General features: G+C 37.5%; 1 protein-coding gene and 1 non-coding gene across 6 annotated transcripts in view; one reads left to right on the plus strand and one right to left on the minus strand.

Moving 5' to 3' along the window:
* The window catches only part of LOC134796354 (putative polypeptide N-acetylgalactosaminyltransferase 9), a 328,216-nt gene that overhangs the window by 161,657 nt on the left and 145,851 nt on the right, over positions 1-20,708 (minus strand). For all 5 annotated transcript variants that reach the window (XM_063768511.1, XM_063768510.1, XM_063768513.1 and 2 more), the window contains exon 2: positions 6,372-6,404. The gene's annotated coding sequence lies outside the window, so the exon portion shown is untranslated. The remainder of the gene's footprint in view (positions 1-6,371; positions 6,405-20,708) is intronic.
* Trnat-agu (transfer RNA threonine (anticodon AGU)) lies at positions 4,230-4,301 on the plus strand. The gene has a single exon. It is a non-coding gene; the product is annotated as a tRNA-Thr (tRNA).

Consider the following 20,708-nt stretch of genomic DNA (forward strand, 5'->3'; position numbering starts at 1 on the left):
TGATTCGTTTAGTTGTCTGACTATACCAAAAAAATTTTATAGACCAGACTAAAATAGTTTTATTACAATAAAAAAATGTTTCAGATGATATTGTTTTAGAACAGTTTAACAATACAATTGGGTTTACAAAAAAAATCTGTAAAAGAATGAGCGGGGTAATTTTTGAACTTTTCTATATATAATTACCTTTTTAAGGTTTGCGGTAAACTGCACTGTACTTATTGCTGCCGCAAATGTCAAAACTCGCGCCGCAATACTGCAGCAGTAATGTAGTCTCAATCCGAATGTTACCCTTTAGGTCCTATCCGGGTAAAAGGGCTTGTGCACAAATCACGCGAGGTTCGATAGGGGGTGGGGGGGTCACGAAAAAATCACGATAGATCACGTTGGGGGAGGGGGGGTATAAGGAAACCTCACGTGTATTTTTCTACAGTGAACGAAACTATGAAAAAAAACCCCTACCACATGAGTAGGTAGATACTTTTTCTCGGTTTCGTTAAACATAAATCTTCACTCTGCACTTCAAAATAGCGAGTCGATTTAACGAAAATAGAAAAATAAACAACATTTTCTATATACAATACATTTTTTCTTAAAATTAAGTCGAATGAAAAAATTTCAAAAATATACACGTGAGGTAGTGTGGGGGGAGGGGGGGTAGCGAAAAATCTCACCAAATATCACCAGGAGGGAGGGGGGCCTCAAAAAGTAGCCGAAAAGACCTCGCGTGATTTGTGCACAACCCCTAAAAACAGCACAAACGTGATATGCCGGCACTGTGTGCCTGAACTGGGTCGTCGCAAATCCACCTTACGGTACTTTACTACTGGGTGACCGGCGCTCGACCCACTAGTGGAGGTCAGGGGTTAGCCAGGCCCAGATTTGTCTTGGTCTGGGCTAGCTAGATTTAATACAGCTGTCATAGAAATGGGATGTAATATTCCCGTTGCTGGGTGTGTTTGGAATGGTTTACCAACTTTGGAAAATTTTCGTCATTGAGATTTTCTGGCAACACCTTTAATTGTCCTACGAGGAACTAAATATTTCTTCGGAAACTTAGAAAATTCAACAAGAAATTTCTTGTTTTTTTTTTAAATATTTTCGCAACTTGCAAATCTTTACATAAATCCAAATCTAAACTCATCATCATCAGTTGATAAATGTCCAATTCTGGTCTTGACTTTCAAAATTATAATACATAAAATGTAACGATTAAGCTAAAACAGATTTAGTTAGTAGTTAAATAAATAGATTGCCGTAAATGGGACAATGTTATCCCCTGGGCCAAAGTTAACCCGACGCACGGCCAGTATTTGCTTAACAAACCTAGCATGATTACTCAATAAATAAAGCAATAAACCCAAATACCAAAACACTCTACAAACTATGAATGATACTTGACATTGATCGTTCAATATCAAACGATCAAGACCGCTCAAATGTCAATGACTCTTACAACCAGATTCTAAGATAACACGTGTTGGTTAAAAATGTAAATTGATGCAATTACTCCCGAAATGGACGGTGCACTCGGGGCTAATTTTAAACCGGTCAAGTCCGAGACGGTATTTTGAAAATAAGTAAAACTTAACGGATAAATTGTGATGGTTATAATTAATTGTCGTCAGTTTTATGTTAGTATTTTTTTATACTTGAGATAACTTTTTTAAAGTTTTTTTTTCAGTTACTTCTTTTCCGCGTAAGTAGGTTTTGCATATTAAAGTATAAAAAGATTTTGATAACGAGAGCGATTTTTTTTACAGCAAAGTAGAAACAAACCACTTTTCTCGATTTGGGTCGAGCGTCGAAGCGTGAGTATTGTTTGTTGTTTTATTAATTAGGTACCTATAAGAGACATTTGGAAAATTGTTCTTTTACATTTCTCCTTGCACCATTTTTTTGTCTCTATTTAGTGCTATATTAACTTGTAGAGAATGCCTTTTGGCATTAAGTCCACCATTTGTTCCTCTTTTGTGCAATAAGTTTAAATAAATAATTCCGTCATACTTATATTAAGTCCATTATCAGAATCACCTACGCGATGTTCTGAAATACTCGAAATCATTTTATAACAAACTACGCATGATTTCGGACCGTAGTACGGGACTAAAGGGAGCCTAGTAACGAATATTCGGGTATAAGTATTCCCGTATTCCAGTCTTGGTCCAGGAATAACATTTGCGGCATAAAAGCATTTCCCCTGCGTCAAAAAAAAAAAGGAATAACATTTGCGAGCGCAGCGATTCCGGTACTGCACCGAACCTTTATCTGCATTTAATTTAATAGCTATTCTGGCTATTTCACTTGGACGTGACTTGCTTTTTAGGCTACGTGACCCTTTATTTTAGTTCAAGACAGCCGTTAAAATAGTTTTGGTTGACGTGATAATTGACATAAATAGAATTTAATAATGAACGAGGAGATTCAAATAGGCTTACATTACAAAAAAAACGAATGGCGTTATTCATAAGTCTAACATGCCCTTGATAATCGTTTTAGTCATTTTGAGATTTGTGTTTGTCAAAACAACACATGGACAAAATTTAAGAAAAGTTTTATGAATAAGGGGTTATTACTAGTTATACTAGTACAATGTTTGTATTTGTTAAATAATTACGTTGTCACAAGATTATATAAAATAAAAACCACTTAGGTAATTGCGTTTAAAGTTTACAAAAAGTGCAAAAGGGTCATTTCACGAAAAAGTAATACGAGTCACGATTTCATTGGGTTTTCTTTATTAATTACTTTAATTAGGTATAAAAACTGAGCGTCAATATATCAAGGGATAAAATACCACTTAATCTAAAGATAATACTTAATACCACCATTAATAAAAGAAACACGCAACAAAATGTTAACTGGCATTATTTTTGTAGTGTGATTAGTGTTGGTTCAGTTCTTCGAATCTCCGCTTTAAGACTCGACACAGTTTTTCAGAGCCTTCGGAAGAAAGGCTTTTTAAGTAGCGCTTTATAAAGATTCGGGACTAAGGACTCAGGAGGTTTTTAAGCCCTGAGCCTCGCAAAAGCCAATCGAGTTCTTCAAATTTAGACTCAAAAGACTCGAGTACCTACCAACTCCATATTTGGCGTTGCAGTTTTAACTTTTTGTGTTGACAAGCCCAGGTAACTATAAGCATCTCATTTCTTGGGTGGTTTGAAAACCGGGACTAGATTGTATGGTAATTTCAGACTCCGTTGTGTAAGTGGTGGTCTCGAGAAGCCACCGCGCAAGCAATCCTGCTAACTATAGGGCACATTGAGATTGAAGCTCTAGGCCAGATTTCATTATGATAGTAAGATTAAAGTTATTGTGAAAAGCAAAATAGGTGCCGTAAAACCACCCAAACTGTTGTGGATAAGTATTATTATTGGGGTTTTGAGTGCCGCATCGACCAAGCATTGATCTATTGTGACGGCCGTTTAAAGTACATTATTGTCGAGGCTCGGAAGTAGCTACTTGCAGGCTGAGGATTCGTTTTAAATGGACGACCTTGGGAGTCCGTTTAATTGAATCCGAAGCCAGCAAGTAGCCTTCCAGCCGAGTCATATATAGTGCTTTTCTCAAAAATGGTGCAAGAAATATAAATATCATAGAAATATTTTACAAAAGCAACGTTCTTACGTATATATTTTCACAGAAAAAAAGTAGAAACAATTGAAAAAATTAGCTTTGCCGCCTTTTTATTTTTTTAATAAAAAAATAGAAGTGTATTTTTCTGCCGAAAATACGTCAACCTATTTGAGACAGCTAAATAGTCGCGGTACTAATCATCTGTTTGGCTGTTTAATGGGCCTGTGCCTTCATTTGATATGGCCATTTCAACTTTTAAAAAGTTTGGAACTCGACAAATAATGGAATTTGTATGCAACATTGCAGTCCCAAAATCGAGACTGCAATGTTTTTAACTTTTTAATTTTTGACTGACCATAAACTACGCGCTTCGCGACCTATTTTTTAAACGGCAAAGTCGACTTTGCCGTCCATTTTTGAGAAAAAGTTAATTACTAATGCCCGTTGCATCCAGGCAATCACAGATTCTTTAGGCCGTAATGTTGGGTTACAATACGTGCCGCCATAAGTAGGAACTTCTTTTTGACATTAGTAGTCGAAAAGTAACTCGAATATATTTGTTCAGGCGCAACATTATTCAAATGTTCGTAACTAGTTCTATGGTCAAGTATTTTTATTAAATAAAAAAATTCGAACTCGCTGTCATTGGGTAAGTCTCGGTGGCTTAGTAGTCAGAGCGATAGGCTAGTGATCAAGAGTCGCGAGTTCGAGTCTCGCCCGAGACTGAGGTTTTTCAACTTTTCCTTTATTTGTAAGAAAACCACAAAGTTAACTGGTATTTGTACAGTCACCTAATCTGCAATAAAATGTTATACAACGAAGGCCGCAAAAATATCTGACACGATCTTATTTGTAGAGCTATAAGAGCGTGTCACAAATTTTTGCTGTCATCGAAGAGTAGGCAACATATTATTGCAGGTGACTGTACTTAATTACGTATTGAACCAATTAAAAAACAAGGTTGAAGATGAGGATCCTAAAAAAAGAACCGTAGTCGGGTTAAAGTTTTTTTTTCATGATTTATTATAAAGTAAAACTATTAACATTTCGGATGACATCTGACATTCAATACATCCAACACAAATACAATAGGTACCGATAAAAAAAAACAAATAGATATTGAAGACGTTTCTACCTCGAAGTGATTGACTTCCATCATAGATTGCTCACAGTACAATTACTTTCAGATCTAGATTTATCTAAACTAGAAGGTGAAAGGCATTACGTAAGTACTTGTGTAATAACAGTACATAAGTGGGATGGGAAGATGTGCTTTTATGATCGTGACTCGAGTGGAATAGAACGTAAAACAAGCAAAAAGTTTAAAACATACACATACACGGTGTAACATGAGGAAACCGAATAATTTTAACCGCATATTCCTGATAATATTTTGAGACAAAAATGTCCTATAAACTTTTTTGGACTTCGCCTAGTTTCAGAGTTAATACCAATTTAAAAAAAAAAGTTTTTATTGTTACATAGTGCAAAACGCCTTTTTGATGGCGATGTTGCTACTATGGGATCTCGTCTAAATATCGTTATTGATAGATGTCAAAAAGTGACAAGTAAAACTTAGCAAAAGCTAGGTTTTGCGAAAAAAAAAAGTTAAAATCCATTTTAAGTGACAAGTTTACCAATAACATTTACTTTTTATGTACAAATACATTCAAAAAATTTAAAAAAACAAAATAAAATATTTTTGACGAATTGACCTAAGCTCATATTACATTTCTTCCTTCTTTTGGCCTCAGAAATGCGTGGTTAAAATCTCTAACATTCTTTGTAAGCACCTTGTATATTTAACATAAGTTATTTTCTCAAAGATTTCCTCCTGTTAGCATTCACATAAGGATGTGTTCCGATATATTTGGCCACTTTGACCATCACTATCTATTTGACGCCGACTGTTCCCGATCGGATTATCGATCTAACTTTTTCTGTTCATGCTTGCTTCGAGATACTTACCTACTGATTTATAAGTAAAACAGTTTTTTACACATAATTAATCGTCTAAGCAATTGATAAATTCCTTTTTATACCAGATACTTATTAGATTCGTTTACTGACTGGTGTAGATACGGTTGGTTTTTAAGATGTTTTTCCTTGCTTCTTTATTTTTATTTGTGACTACTTAGTATTCCTTTTTGAACATTTTAACGTGTTGATTTCTTTCGTTTTCTTCCTTTTATCCTGTCCCTTTGGCGTTTTACGAGGAATATTTTTTATTTTGTATTGTAAATAATACTGATCAACATCATTAAATTTCTACTAAAAGACGATATTTCTAAGAATGCTAAAAAGCCGTATTTTGTTTTGATACAAAATGTTTTGCCAAGCAAAATGTCAAGACTTTTTAGTTTAGTTCGAGTTTTTTCTTCAATTTGTAAAAATATTAGACCATAGAACTACGGGCTCCCCCACATCTGGCGTCTTTCGAGCGTCGGCGTCTGTCGGCGTCGGTCCAGCGCTATGGAAAATGACGTCGCTGCGCAGTTGCGTCGACGCTGCGTCGACGTCGGCCATAGAATTGTAGACGCCGACGCTCGAAAGGCGCCAGATGTGGGGGGGCCCTACGACATCGGAGTAACTGTCCCTCCTGAACGAAGATACATAGTCTAGTGGGGTAACTAGGGACACAGGGGTAACTTTAGCCATTTTTGTTATTCTCTATAATCTAGCTATTTGATTGATATGACCTTTCAGATTATAGTTGGGCGGTTTAACGGTACTAAATTCGTAAACCAATATAGCTTTTAAGCACCATTAAGGACTTAAGGGCTAAAAAAACTCACCTGTTATTTATTCAACGCAGACTTTGTTGAAAACTGAAACAACAAGAAAAATAAAATTAGTAGGATAATTGAATCAAAACATTCAAGATAAGAGCTACTTAACACAAACGTTAAATCGCAAACAGAGTTCATTAACTGTAAAAATAAATCTACAGAATAACAATCCATCAAAATTACTTTCAGTGAAAAGTATTTGCAGTGACTTTTATATCGTTAAACATTAAGCTGCTCGTGGTTTTAATCCTTTTAAGTTTAAGTGATTTCTTTGTTAAATAGCCGGTAATTTTATCTGGAACCTTAATACGATTGTCGGTAAATAATGAATTAGAATAGATTGAAATAAAATGTATAAGCTTACAAAACACAAGGAGCCATTAATCCTACCTATTTAAGATAATTTTTAGGCAATGAATATTATAAATTACTTAATATCGTAAAATATATTTCGAACATTCCTAATACCCCGAAAACGATCACCCATTCGAAAAAATAATCTTAAGTATTTTTTATAGGCGAGCAAAGTTTGGGCCAAAGTTACCCACGTATACAGAATTACAGAAGCGATATAAACCTTCAGTCTGTAGCGTAAACATACTTGAAATCATACTTAAAACAAAAACGCATCTCTACTATTAGAATTACTGTTCGAAATCGAATTACTCAGAATAGAAAGGAATGTCAAATGGTTGAAGGGTTAAACATACGTCTAACACGGTTCATTACTTTACATGCGCAAAATCAATCTCGAACATAATTTGATAACGCTCGAAGCGATCAAACAGATACAGCAGAAACTAACAAGAAAATATTGTTTCAACTCAGGTTCTAACTGGAACCACAGGCTAGTAAATCGTGAAGACTGACAACTTGCAGACAACGCCGTGAGAATCGTCAGACAAATAAATATCATAGGATATTCTTACACAAATTGACTAAGGCCGTAAGCTCAAGAAGGCTTGTGTTGTTACTCGAAGAATGATAAATATTTTAAACCTACATATCGAAACACATTACTACTTTGAAAAAATCTCGTATCTCGCACTGCTATTCAACTCAAAGTTAAAACGCAGTAACTCTGTAGGTATGCATCCCATATTACTGATATTACATAGTTACCACATTTTTCTTTTAATTGACAGAACAAGATACGAGTTTTTTTTTCAAAGTAGTCACGATATACTTAAATACTCGTACATAGCAAACAACCATGACTCAAGAACAAATTTCTGTGCTCATCACACAAATAAATGCCCTTACTGGGATTCGAACCCAGGACCATCGGCTTCATAGGCAAGGTATTATTTTAGTATAATATTATTTTTACATTTTAGTTATTTGCCTTAGTTACAACACTTAACTGCAATTCATACCTTCTAAAATTGGAATAGGCAGTCCGCTGTTATAGCCACAAAAGTCCTGTTAAAGTTTTTAATTGCGCCATATATTTACTTATTGTATTATATTTGAACTTTCTCAGAGAGCTAACTAAATGTCGGCAGTAAAAATACGCCTAAAACGCTTTTATTACCTATAATAGTGTGCTTTCATTGCTCCTTTGTGATGATAACGGTCTGGCAAGTCAAGTTTTATGTTTTAAAGTGATAATAAAAGCAATAGAGTGACAAATGACAAATGACGAGGTGCGTAAGGGCACGCGGTGTGGTATAGAGATTGTCAGTTTTCTATATTTCCTAGTCTTTGCTGCAACTATGTTTGCCGTATCGCAGTTAATTAAATTTTGCTTGCACAAGATTAAAATCCTATTCGATGTGAACATTGAATGTTTTTGTTCATGAATAGTGAATTTTGACAACGAACACCGAAATCTAGTTATTTTGATTTCGGTGTTCGTTCGCCCTGTAATAGAAGGGTGTAATAACTATGTAACATATTCAACATACATATTATTCTTCCCGTCCCGTTTTCCCATCCTTAGCCAAAGCAAAGGGCAACTCAAAATTCCTGTTTAATTAGCATCTGCTCTAATAGCAGCAGCAAGTCAAAACGTTCCGAATTTTAATTACACACACAGAGTCCGTATCAAAACAAACTCCAGAGGAAATACCTCAGATTGAAAGTTAATTAGACTCACTTCCCACTGGAGTAGTGATGAGACTTTTGCGGAAATGTTGGGTAATTTTATTCGCGGGAATATTGGGAAAACACTTCCCGCCAAAATGGTATTGTTTACTCACGCCACTACTGAACTTTTTTTTTTGATATACGAGGCAAACGGGCACACAAATCGCCTGAGGGCCTACCGCGAACCACGTTCGACGTGGTGCCTCTCTGTCGCACTTGTAAGTTCGTACGTGAGTGTGACAGGGAGGCAACACGTGGAACGTAGTTCGTGGTAGGCCTCAGATCGGTAAGCAATTTGTCTGTTGTTACGCAATAGGTAATACGGTAATATTAGGTACATACCTACCATCGCCCACACTGTTAACTGCACATCGGGTAGACCTTATGCCTTTTGTAATAACGCCCACCGATGTTCAGTTAAGAGTGTTGCTGATTGTATACATAGAAAGAAAGAAAGGGAGTTACCTAACCGCGCAAGCTTAAGTTAAGAAGCCGGTTCGATTCCGGCCTCGGATCCTGCAGGGTTTGGTCGCTTATTCTTTAGTATATGACATATATTTCTGTTTACAATATATATATATAGTACTGTATTTATATATAGTTAGTTGACTTAAAAACACAAATAAAAATATTAATTTAACAAAAATAATTTGATTTGTTCCCTATTCCCTAGTCATAATTGCACTCACAACACGCGTGTATTATACCGTTCTAGAGATACAACAAATCCAAACAAAACAAAGACTACGATTCTCGTGTATTTCTAATTTAAAGTTTATCGTTCTTATTGCGATAACAGAAACACAACTACTCGTAACTTTCAACTAACTACGTTTCTATTGCAGTTCAAGAAACGCCCGCTAACTGACATACCTATTACTGAGGGACTCTATAGGGCTCCTGTTGACTTTATTTGGCTTCAATGCTTTTATAGAATTCAGTGAAACTAAATTCTGGGAATATGCTGTTCCCACTATGTTCCCTCAAATGAACCACAATTCCGGGAATATCCCGTTCCCACTATGTTTCCTCAAATGAACCTCAATTCAGGGAATATCCCGTTCCCGCAATATTCCCTCGCGCCACACCACTACACAATGGGTACGGAGAAATTAATAGCAGATGAAATTTGAAGGAACAAAGGAAATTTTACGATTATGACATTTACGACGATTACGGTCGGAGGGCAACTGAGTGAATTTAGAAACCCTATTTTATATAAATATTCAATTGATTATGCAGAGGAATGACTGAGGTTTTGATATTTAACTTGGACATGACTATTTTAATTTTTAACAAGCAGAAACGTCTGCGAACGATGCTATATGTCCGGACTATCGATCTAGTAGAGGCCGTGAGTTCAAGTCTCACTCAACCCAATTACTTTTATTAATAGTCACATGAACCACCCTCCAAAACCCGCTCCCATACAATCGAATTAATGCTCTCTTTTCATAACGACATAAAAGTAAATCACTGACGCAAGTAAATATTACTTTCCCAGATCGGTAACTCGTAAAAGTCTGTGTATACAACTAACGTCAGGCAGTGAAAACATGACCGGTAGACCCGACATAAGGAATAATACACACACACTGCGGTGCGGTGCCGTATTTTACGAATACGAACAAATACGCAACAACATTTCCATTTACTTACACCACTTATTGGCAGTTGCCAGTATCGCCACTTATTGGTTGGCAGGCGCGGGGAGCGAATGCACCCGATCGTTGTTAATATTCAATTTATCCGCACAAAACGATTTGCCTCGTCTTTTTGGGTAAGGACGGCTAAGGAATGGAATGCGCTCCCGTCATCTTTATTCCCTGAGAAATATGACCTCGGTCACTTTAAAGCTAGAGTTAATAGGCTATCACTGAACCGGTGAGCTCCATCTTAGGCTCTGTCTTCACTTTCCATTAGGTGTGACTAGAGCCAATCGTCGATCAGTTTATTATATAAAAAAAAACTTTGCGTTGCTCCAGAAACATTCTGCCTCGCACAGCTAAACTGTGGAATGAACGAAAGGAACTGCCACCAGCGGTATTTTCGGACCGTATGACAAAGTATGAGGTCTCTAGGGACTTTCATGTGACAAAGTACGAAATGGGTTGCAAAGTCTTTGACTGTACACTTGGGTACGATAATCTGAATAAAAACCGTTCATAAAAGTGTGTGTGGATCCCGATATACCTAAACATTTTAAGAATCAAGTAGCCGTTCGCTGCTCACAGTACACGAAGCCACGTCGCGTGTATTCCACGCTTAAACGTACAACGAAAGCGAGTATCCACTGACTACCGGGGATCGAATGACCTGCGGCGAGGCTACTGCGATCTCCGTACAGAACATTGAATGGATAGAACTCTTTTTATAAAAATTTTAGTCGTCATTATGTTCATAGACCACCATGATGATGATGATGATGATGATGATGATGATGGACCAGAGTTTGACATTGGTCATTTTTGTTACGATCGGAAACCATCAAGAAAAGAAAAACTGGTCTCCCACCTTAAAGGCCGGCAATAATAAATAAATAAATAAGCCCCTCTGGTGTTGCAGCTGTCCATGGACGACGGCGATTGCTTTCTATCAGGTGATCCGTCTGCTATATAATTTGCGTCCTATATCATTAAAAAATTCGGATTCGGTCACATCTTGATGAGATTGGCTCGGGACCGGAATAAGTTGCGTACTAGAAGAGAGGCCTATGCTCAGCAGTGGGCGATAAAAGGCTGATATGATGATGATGATGATGATCATTAAAAAAACGACGTAATTCAATAATACACCAGCCGCTGCTGATGCTGCTATGAGGAACTGTTGGGCACGGCAGTGTGTAATATTATAAAATATATCTGTGAGGTCAAAGCCTTAACCTGTTTCAAAGCTGGTTCTTTATCCAGAACGAGTATAAATAACTTTCTAAATGATAACCGCTTGACCACAACATCATATCTATAAATTAAACGATCCAAATCCAGACTTTCATGAAGGTATTTAAAATCGGGTTAGTAGGTACGAAGATTAATTTGAAAAATAAAAATACAGTTCCATGTTTACCTCATTTACCTGTTCCTTTTTATGGCTTTTTGCGTTTTTGTATAAAATCTAAAGTATTATATTTTGAAAATAATACTTTTTGTTTTAGGTAAATGATGGAAAATTGTACTTCTGAAAAAAAGAATAAGTAAGAAAAACGCTCCCAAAAAAATTGACAACATATTTGTCGGCCACCCTGAATTAAACATACTGCGGATTAAATAGATATCGCAGTCCACTCTATCAATTCCTTAGTCAGTCCGTCTGCAATCAAATCACAAGTACATACAGACAGGGCAGCCATCACCCGCTCCGGGCTTTATTTGATCAAGCCCGGGCATTCCCGACACTTACCGGGGCACACGTTCAACATAGCCAGCAGCGTATGTTACATACTCTGGTACAGCCACTTTGTTAGAAGGAAAAGGCGGCAAATTTAAAACATTTAGGCGCGAAGGGTTGTTCTCTCATAGAAAATTTGAATGTCGCGCCTTTTTCTACTGACAAGCTGTTATGTGTTTGAAAAAAAAAATCGTGACAGAACACAATTTCATTATATCCGTGCATGTACAAGAAAAGTTTATTTATTTATTAGTTTAGTTTATTTATTGACGTTTCTTCAAACAAACACGTCACTTTTGACACTTGTTTGACACTGACATATCCAATCCATATCATTTCAATATCTAGTATTTGACGTATCTCGTTGTTCGAATACGGCTGTTAATACCTACTGAGTAAGCCAAGTCATTTCCTCTAAATAATAATACATATAAACAAGTCAAACATTTGCAATAAAACAAAAATTTTCAAACAACTTCTAAAATAAAAGTACGATTCGGAAAAATCAAATCTCAAGAAAGTCGCTATCAACGGAAAGATCTTCTTTAAAAAATAAGTCGTTATCAATGCAAAGTTCTGAAAGAAACGTCGAAAACTTCGTAATCGGCTTCCCGAATGCCTTTGACAAAAATATCTTCTTTCAAACGTCTGATACTACTGCGTAATTAAGTAGCTTTTAACTAGAGATGGGGTGAATATCGAGTTAGCCGAATACGAATATTCGGCCAAATAATTAATGCCATTAAACCATTTGGAAAGGTTTCAATTACTTTAGCATTTAAAGATGAATCTCTAGGCAGTTCCCTAATAGAAACAAAGAGATCAACGGGCAAGGGACTCGAAAGTAAATTTTCAACACTCTCAAGATAAAACATCCTACGGATTGTGCATGTCTCATCATGTGTTTTAATGACAACGGGAAAACGTAGGTAATCCGTGAAAAATACTTGTTGTTGTTGTTGTTGTTGTAGAGTGTGTTGTTGTAAGTTGTGGAGGAGCTTACATTGTACAGTGTTAATAAATATTTGCCGAATATTTAGCACTTAAACCGAATTGCCGAAAAGCCGAATATGCTGAATATAAGTACCTAATTATAAATTATTAGGTCTATGGGGTCCCAGCGCGCATAAGTTTTTTGCAGAAATCGCAAAGCGTCTGGTTGACGTAACTGGTGATCGAAGAGCTGGCGGCTTCTTCGCACAACGTAGCATTGCAATGCAATACAACGAGGAAATGCCGCCAGCATCCTTGGTACAATGCTTCAAGAGCCTATTTTAGATTTAAGCTAGTTATTCATTTAGTTTAGTTTACCTCCGTATATGTATATGTGTGCCTATGTATTATGTATATCTTGTGTATGTAGGTAGTTTATACTTTTTGCTATTTATGTATGTGTATTATTAGGTATTTATATTTCTCAATTTCTATCACTCACACCATCACCTACTCACATTACTTGTTTTTTTTTTTTGCCGTGTCTCCACTACCCTAAGGTTGTCTGTACTCTGGAAGAGCGATAAGACATGATCATGTTATTTTTCATATTGGTGAGCAATAAAGAATATTTGTATTGTATTGTATTGTATCTATTATGTAAATAAAGAATATTCTGATAAAAAAAGTAATTACCGAATATTCAGCCTTAAGTCAGCCTTAAGTAGCTTACACAGCATATTTCTGATTAAAATCTTATGAGACGTATCTCACCAGCGACGTGGATTCGCTTTGATGTTTAATTTGCATGTTAAAAAGTGAGATGTTACTAATTAAAATAGTACAGTAAAGATACTTTATTAAAGATACAAAATTTAATGCTGAGTACTTGAGCGCGGTCAAGCGAAATGTAATTAGGGCAATTGCCCGGTCAACACAAAAATAGTGTTATTCCCGTAGTTTTCCCGGCGTTGTATTTACAAAACACTCAGATGTGGTACTGTAATGCAGTCGGCGTTAAATACATAGAAACAGCCAAAGTGATACCGCTAGTAAATAATATAAGGCTCACAGGCCAATTCGAACGTACGCTGATATCAGAATGACTTCTAACCGATTTCTTTATTTACATAATAGATTTATACAGAGGTAAACTAAACTAAATACTTAACTAAATTAATAACTAGCTTTAATCTAAAAAAGGGGCCTTGAGTCATTGTACAAAGGATGCTGGCGGCATCGCAATGCTGATCTGATACGTTGTGCGAGGAAGCCGCCAGCTCTTCGGTTACCCGTCACCCGTCAATCAGACGCTTCGCGATTTCTGCAAAAAACTTGTGAGCGCTGGGACTCCATGGACCTAAAGTTTCAGTGCCTAATGGTACAAAATGGCACTCTTTACCGAGGCTCTTTATTTGTTTTATTCAGTTATTGTGCATTTCGCTAATAACATGAAAACATGAAACATGTCGAGCGTTTTTCGACTTAAAATACGTGAGTGACCCGTTCTTAATATATTTAACATTTCGCTAGTACTTGTACATACATGTATGGGCGCCGGCGAGACGCAGGATAGCTGAATAACATGATTCAAATATCATTCTGATGTCAGAGTACGTTCTTGACCTGTATGGCAATTGGCCGGTCAATACAAAAAGAGTATTTTGCCCGGTTGCCTGCCTATGTACAGAACACTCAGATGTGGTACTGTAATAAAGCCAGTATTAATTAGTAGTGACCGCCAAACTTCAATGGCTCCTCTACAGTCTACACTATCGGCGATGATAGACGATGACTGGCGGGCACGATAGTGTAGAGGACATACTTGGCAGTCCCCGCCAGTCATCGTATATCATCACCAATAGTGTAGAGGAGCCATTGAAGAATGAATTGTCGGTTTTTTGGGCACGCATCAAAGGGAAGCGCCGGGTGGTTGCGTTGACAAACTACTACAGGCGATCGTGTGGATGCTTGCACGATGATCTTGCCAAAGAACGATGACAATGATACTATCCGATAGTGTAGAGGAGGCATGACGTATCTTAAATTTCGAATGGCGCCGAATGTCATACAATGGCCGTAATTTAAGATTTTTTGAACAATTCATAAAGGATTTATGATTTGTGTAAAAAAATACTTTTTGTCTCAATTTTAGAGACAAAAACCACACTGTAATTCTAACCGCAAAATTAGGTATTTCAATTGTCTTCTACTCGTGTCTAATAAAAAATGCTTAACAATGGATCATTCATATTTCAAAATTAGTATCCGCTATAGTACTTCCATGCCATTAGTTTGCTAAAATATTAACGTGATTCAGAATACATTTAAAATTCGCCGCTAAACTAGGATGTGAAATAACAAAACATGCTAATGTACGCAATAAATCGATTGAAAGTGTCCCCGGATATGCATACCTAATTTAAATCACGAATGCACGCATGCATAATAAAAGTACATTAACACTACGCTCTGCCCGCGACTTCGATCGAGTAGAAATGACCCTGCCGTAAATATTTCCGTACTGTATGTTACATATTACCAATAACCAAAGAAACAAACATGATCTACATAGTTATAAGTTTATATTCAAAAGACTATGGAAGCCTGCTACGGAGTCCTTTCTCAAGCACTAACAAAATTATTCAAGGTTAGTATGTCTCACAACAGTTCAAATTCGACTATGGAAGCCTTTGACTATGGAAGAAACGTGGAATATGAGCATGTTCTCATCAAGAATATTCCCGATCCCGAGAATATTCTCGGAAATTATCCGAGACTGAAGAGAATGTCGCCTCTAGAGTCATTTGTTCGATTTGAATGCATTACGGATGTCAATCAATTACTTAATGAAATAAATAATAAAATTGAAAGTTTAACTTCTTTGCATTATTAGAACTTCTCTCGTCCATGAGAATGTTCTCGAGAGTGCGGAAATTGTCGGAAGAAGGAATTCTCTAGAGCGAGAATGTCCTCACCGGCACTTACCAATCCAATACTTATCCAAAGGAGTGATTTTATACATAAAAATCAACTTTTTGTAGAAGGTAGAGTAACCTACCCAGTACAGCGGGGAACCCTATTTTTCTGGCATGGCAAATACTCCACCAACAAGAGCCAGCCTCTTAAAATTATGATGATGATGATGATATAAATAGTATATGTGTGTGACTAATGAGTAATGTGTGCAGTCATCAATAATATATTTAATTGCTTCACGCAATAATGCGTCAATTGCCACAGCCGGTTAAAATATTGATCTAGTTCTAGATAATAAAATAAATTCAGCATATAATAGTAAAAATCTAGGACTACTAGATGCTAAGTAGGCGAATGTGACGATATACAAAGCGTTACTATTAGGTTTTGATTGACAGCCGGTATTTATATATACCTACATTCATTTTCTACCCACTTCATGGTATTCCACACCACAAACTCGGATTACACGCATTTAGGACTAAATGAAAAACGAGTTTCAGCTTGCTGGAAATTAATTCTTCGAAAAAATCTACTTTGAATGGCCTATTCGTGTTAAGTGCAAGTTAAATTTGCCACTAAACCCGAGCACAGAATAAATAATAGTACTAGGTACAAAAGATTCACTTTCTAACAAAACGCGTCTGTTACGATTAGGACAGATATGACCGCTAGGTGGCGACAGCGTCACGCGCGGCTTTTGGCTAATAGCCACCAAAATTGGTGTGGGACGGATGTACTTGTTGCAAAGCGACGAAATCGTGGAGTGAGCCACGCCTGACCCAAGTAGCAAAAGTATGAACTTGCAATAAACACTTATCAATGTGTAAATAAACACAAAGGCCCCAATGTGAAGGAAACCTACACTTACCCTTACCTACCCGAATTGACCATACATAATTTAAGATACTTTCTTGTAACTAACTAACTAACTAATATGGCTCAGTGACCCAATGAGGGTCTTGGCCTCCGAAACGAGAGAACGCCACTTTTCCTGATCCTGCGCCTACCCAAGCTCAAAAACAAGCTACAAGGAAGCTTTCTTGTAAGTCAGTTAAAAAAAAAACATAAATAAACGTAACCGCACATTTGCCAAACATAAAGAGGACAACAAACCGCGTGTTAGTGATTCATAATGATCAACTAGCAGAAGGTGCGGCGGGTATTATTCAAATTAATTATAATCACTTTGCTAGTTAGATCGTTAGACTTGATGTCGCCTTTGATCGTCTCTAGTATAATAATGTCCTAAGACACTAAGACAGTTTTCATTAGGTGCCGCCGTTTGACGTTCAATTTATTTTTAAATCACTACACTTATAAAACAAAGTTCCCCGTCGCGTCTGTCTGTTTGTAGTTTCGCGATAAACTCAAAAACTACTGACCGGAATTTCATGCACTTTTCACCTATCACTAGAGTGATTCGTCTTGAGTAAGGTCTAGGTGTAAGTATAATTGTTAACCCGTGCAAAGCCGGGGCAGGTCGATAGTGTTTTATAATTTTACTAGCGACCCGCCCAGGCTTCCCACTGGTTACACAAAACCTTATCAAATTATACACCTAAACCTTCCTCAAGAAACACTCTATTGATACTCGTAGGTGAAACTGAAAACCGCATGAAAATCATGAAAATCTTTTTGAGTTTATGGCGAACATACAAACAAACACACAAACAGACAGACGCGGCAGAGGACTTTGTTTTATAAGGTGTAGTTAGTTTGTCTAAGACTTATTTGTGTTGCTGTCGATAATCTAAAGTAAAACTTTCGTGTAAAATGAGCAATCAAGATATTTTGGAGACGCCACCCTGACGCCACCTCGTAACTCATATCCGCCGCAAAACCGGTCGTAACAGCGATTCTTAAACACATCATAAAGTACCTAATACAAGTGTAATATGTGTGTAAGTAGATAAAACAGTATAGGTATGTAACATAACATAATGAGGCATTTAACCCACACACACTTAACCATTAGTTTCATGTGAGTCATAAATCATAAAGCAATTTTATCCATTTACCAGATGGCCATGATCAATCAAAACATCATCACTTTTCCCCAGTAACGTAAACAAACACGTTGTTATGGGTTTCACTGACCTCTGACCCCGCGATCTCTTGCCGTACGGGCCTTAAGGTCAAATAAAAGCACGTTTCAATATTTAGAAGTTGAAAACATACTAAACTATGACTGATTTATTTAATAAACCTTTTGTTGTACCTCAGTGGTGGTAAATAAGCATATAGCCCGCCTGGTGATAAGCGGTTACAGTAGCCTATAAACGCTTTGCGACTTTTCAGCATGTTTTCTTTAAACCTACGGTAGGTTCTGTCTCAATAAGTTTTGGAAGGAAAAATAATCCTGTAAAGAAAATCAACTACAAATAAACGGAATTATATAACTTCGAGAGGATTTACAACATTACAATCTTACTACGGTTGTTTTTCTAATGGTAAAATCCTTTTGGAAGTCTGTAAAATTTTTTGTAATCGTTTCAGTAGGTACGACGTTGGCTAACAACAATATTATTAATTGTATCCTAACAAAGAATTAAATCAATTCATATATTTGTATTATAATCTAATATTTTATTACTCCCACAGATCAATTATCATCTTATCACAACCAAATTGTATTACAATCCCTAAACACAGTGACTCAGCCAAATGTGTCAAAGATGAGTCGTGCGTGAATAGGAACACTGTGGAATCTATTAAGTGGTGTTTCATCTCTTTCTACCGTGACCGATGACGGTATGGACGTGAATGAATTGACCTTTCTTGGCATTAAGATGTATTGATTGTAAATATGTTTTCACCACACCAGCTGGTAAAGACTCTTGATTGTTCAAAAACTGATGAGAAAGTTGCATTTTATCCACATGTGAGGCAAAGTAATCAAATGCAAATTTCGAGTTGTTTCCTTATGTTGGCTGGTAGGATTGACTTTTAAATGATGATTTTGAATTATAATTTTTTAATAACATTCATTTTGAATCGATTTAGTTTAGTGAATTGGTTTGGTTTAGTTTGATATTTTACAATTAGTAAGTAGTTTCCTTGCGTTGGGGTGGTAAAAAAAATGTGTTTCACTCGGTGGCAACATTTGTTTAACCCTTGAAACCCTCGCAACGTTCAAGATTCCACTTTTGAACCACTCGCCACGGACGTAGTTCAATTTTGCAATCTTTCGCTTGCTCGGGTATCAATATTAGCACGAGAGGTTAAACAACAACTGTACCCCCTTGTAAAACAAATAACTATTAAAAGCGCGGATCAATAAATGGCTTTGCCCAAATAATTATGGTCCTCAAAAACCGAACCAGTTCATTTAATGTTTAAACCTTTCCTTAGTAGTCCTCCCTCCCTCCCTCCTCCGTAGGTTCCTACTATTTAATTACACAAACGGGTCTACCGCGATATAATTTCATTGTTTCTACCTTAAATTCCGTCTTCCGTGTCTTTCCGTGACCACGCTGGTGCAACTCAGCTGAAATATCGGAATTTAATTTAATTTAAATTATATCGCGGTAGACCCGTTTGTCTAATTAAATATGTGTACAAAACGCGAGAGTTTAAAGTGTTATAGGTACCTAATAGCTTTTAACTGTCAAACCAATTAAAACAATTCAGTCTACAAAACCGCCAGACCGCGCTCCAGCTCACTTTAATTACTAAAATTAATCATAACCATGCGAAAACCGCAACAATACGTCGGAATTATAAATTGAATGTCACGTTGTACGGGAAATAATTAAATTAAAGCCACACAATAATCTATAGAGCACTAAATAGACCAAGCAATCCGGTATTCAACCGGCACGGGTCCAGTTTGACAACGCCTTCAGGGTGCTGTTGCGTCTGCCGCGCTTCTGCAGCGCGCCAGGCATGTTCGCGGACGCGCAGTAACGGCCTGGCCACGACATGACAAAACCATAGGTGGGAAGGAAAGGTCCGATTGCTGTGTCTCGCTCCAACCTATGGTTGTCGCCTTAGCCGAAGCCAGCCGATCGCTGTGTCTCGCTCCAACCAATGGTTGTCGCCTTAGCCGAATCCAGTCGCGCAATGTCGTGGTCAGGCCGTTAGTGTCTTACGAGTATTATAGTATAGACCAGCGGTCGGCAACCTTTTAGCAGCCAAGGGCCACATAGTAGTTAACGAAGTTGATGCGGGCCGCACTTTGTTAATATGTGTGACTTTATCTGACATTGTAGTTTGACAATATTACATACAAAGTAGCCAGGGGGGCTCGCGGGCCGCAAGCGAGAGGTTCGCGGGCCGCATGTCGCCCGCGGGCCGCCTGTTGCCGACCGCTGGTATAGACAAACGAGCAGGCGAATTGCCTGATGGTAAGAAATTATCATTGCCCAAGGACACCTGCAACATCAGATGAGTTACTGTGCGTTGCGAGTGAGACACAGCGATCGGACCTTTCGTTCCCACTAATGGGCGGACGACGGATGCAATGTACGTCAAAATCATGTCAAACGATATACGTAATTAAAATTGGTTTAAATAAGACAACATGGTTTTGACGTATTTTGCATCCGTCGTCCGCGCATTAGTTCCCACCTATGGTTTTCGCCTTAGCCGAAGCCAGTCGCGCAATGTCGTGGCCAGGCCGTAAAGGTCACGATACACTGGCCCACCTCACTGCCTTCGCGTTAAGTCGTGAAGTTAACAATCAAGCCAGGTTCACACATTCGTTGACCGTTAGCTAAGAAGCGTCAGATCAAAGGTCGCGAGGTGAAAGCGAGAGCTTTCGCTAGACCCGTCTCCACTTCACAAGCAATGCTTACCGAGCGAGCGTTTAACACTAAAACCAGGAATAGGTACCATCACGCTCCGCTATTGTTGCGCCATTTGGGTCCTAGCTAAATTGGTTGTTCAATACTTACGCTATAGAATTTCCAATTTAGCAAGAACCCTAAATGGCATAACAATCCCTTGTGGTGA

The sequence above is a fragment of the Cydia splendana genome, chromosome 13, assembly GCF_910591565.1.
Source record: "Cydia splendana chromosome 13, ilCydSple1.2, whole genome shotgun sequence".
NCBI lineage: Eukaryota > Metazoa > Arthropoda > Insecta > Lepidoptera > Tortricidae > Cydia > Cydia splendana.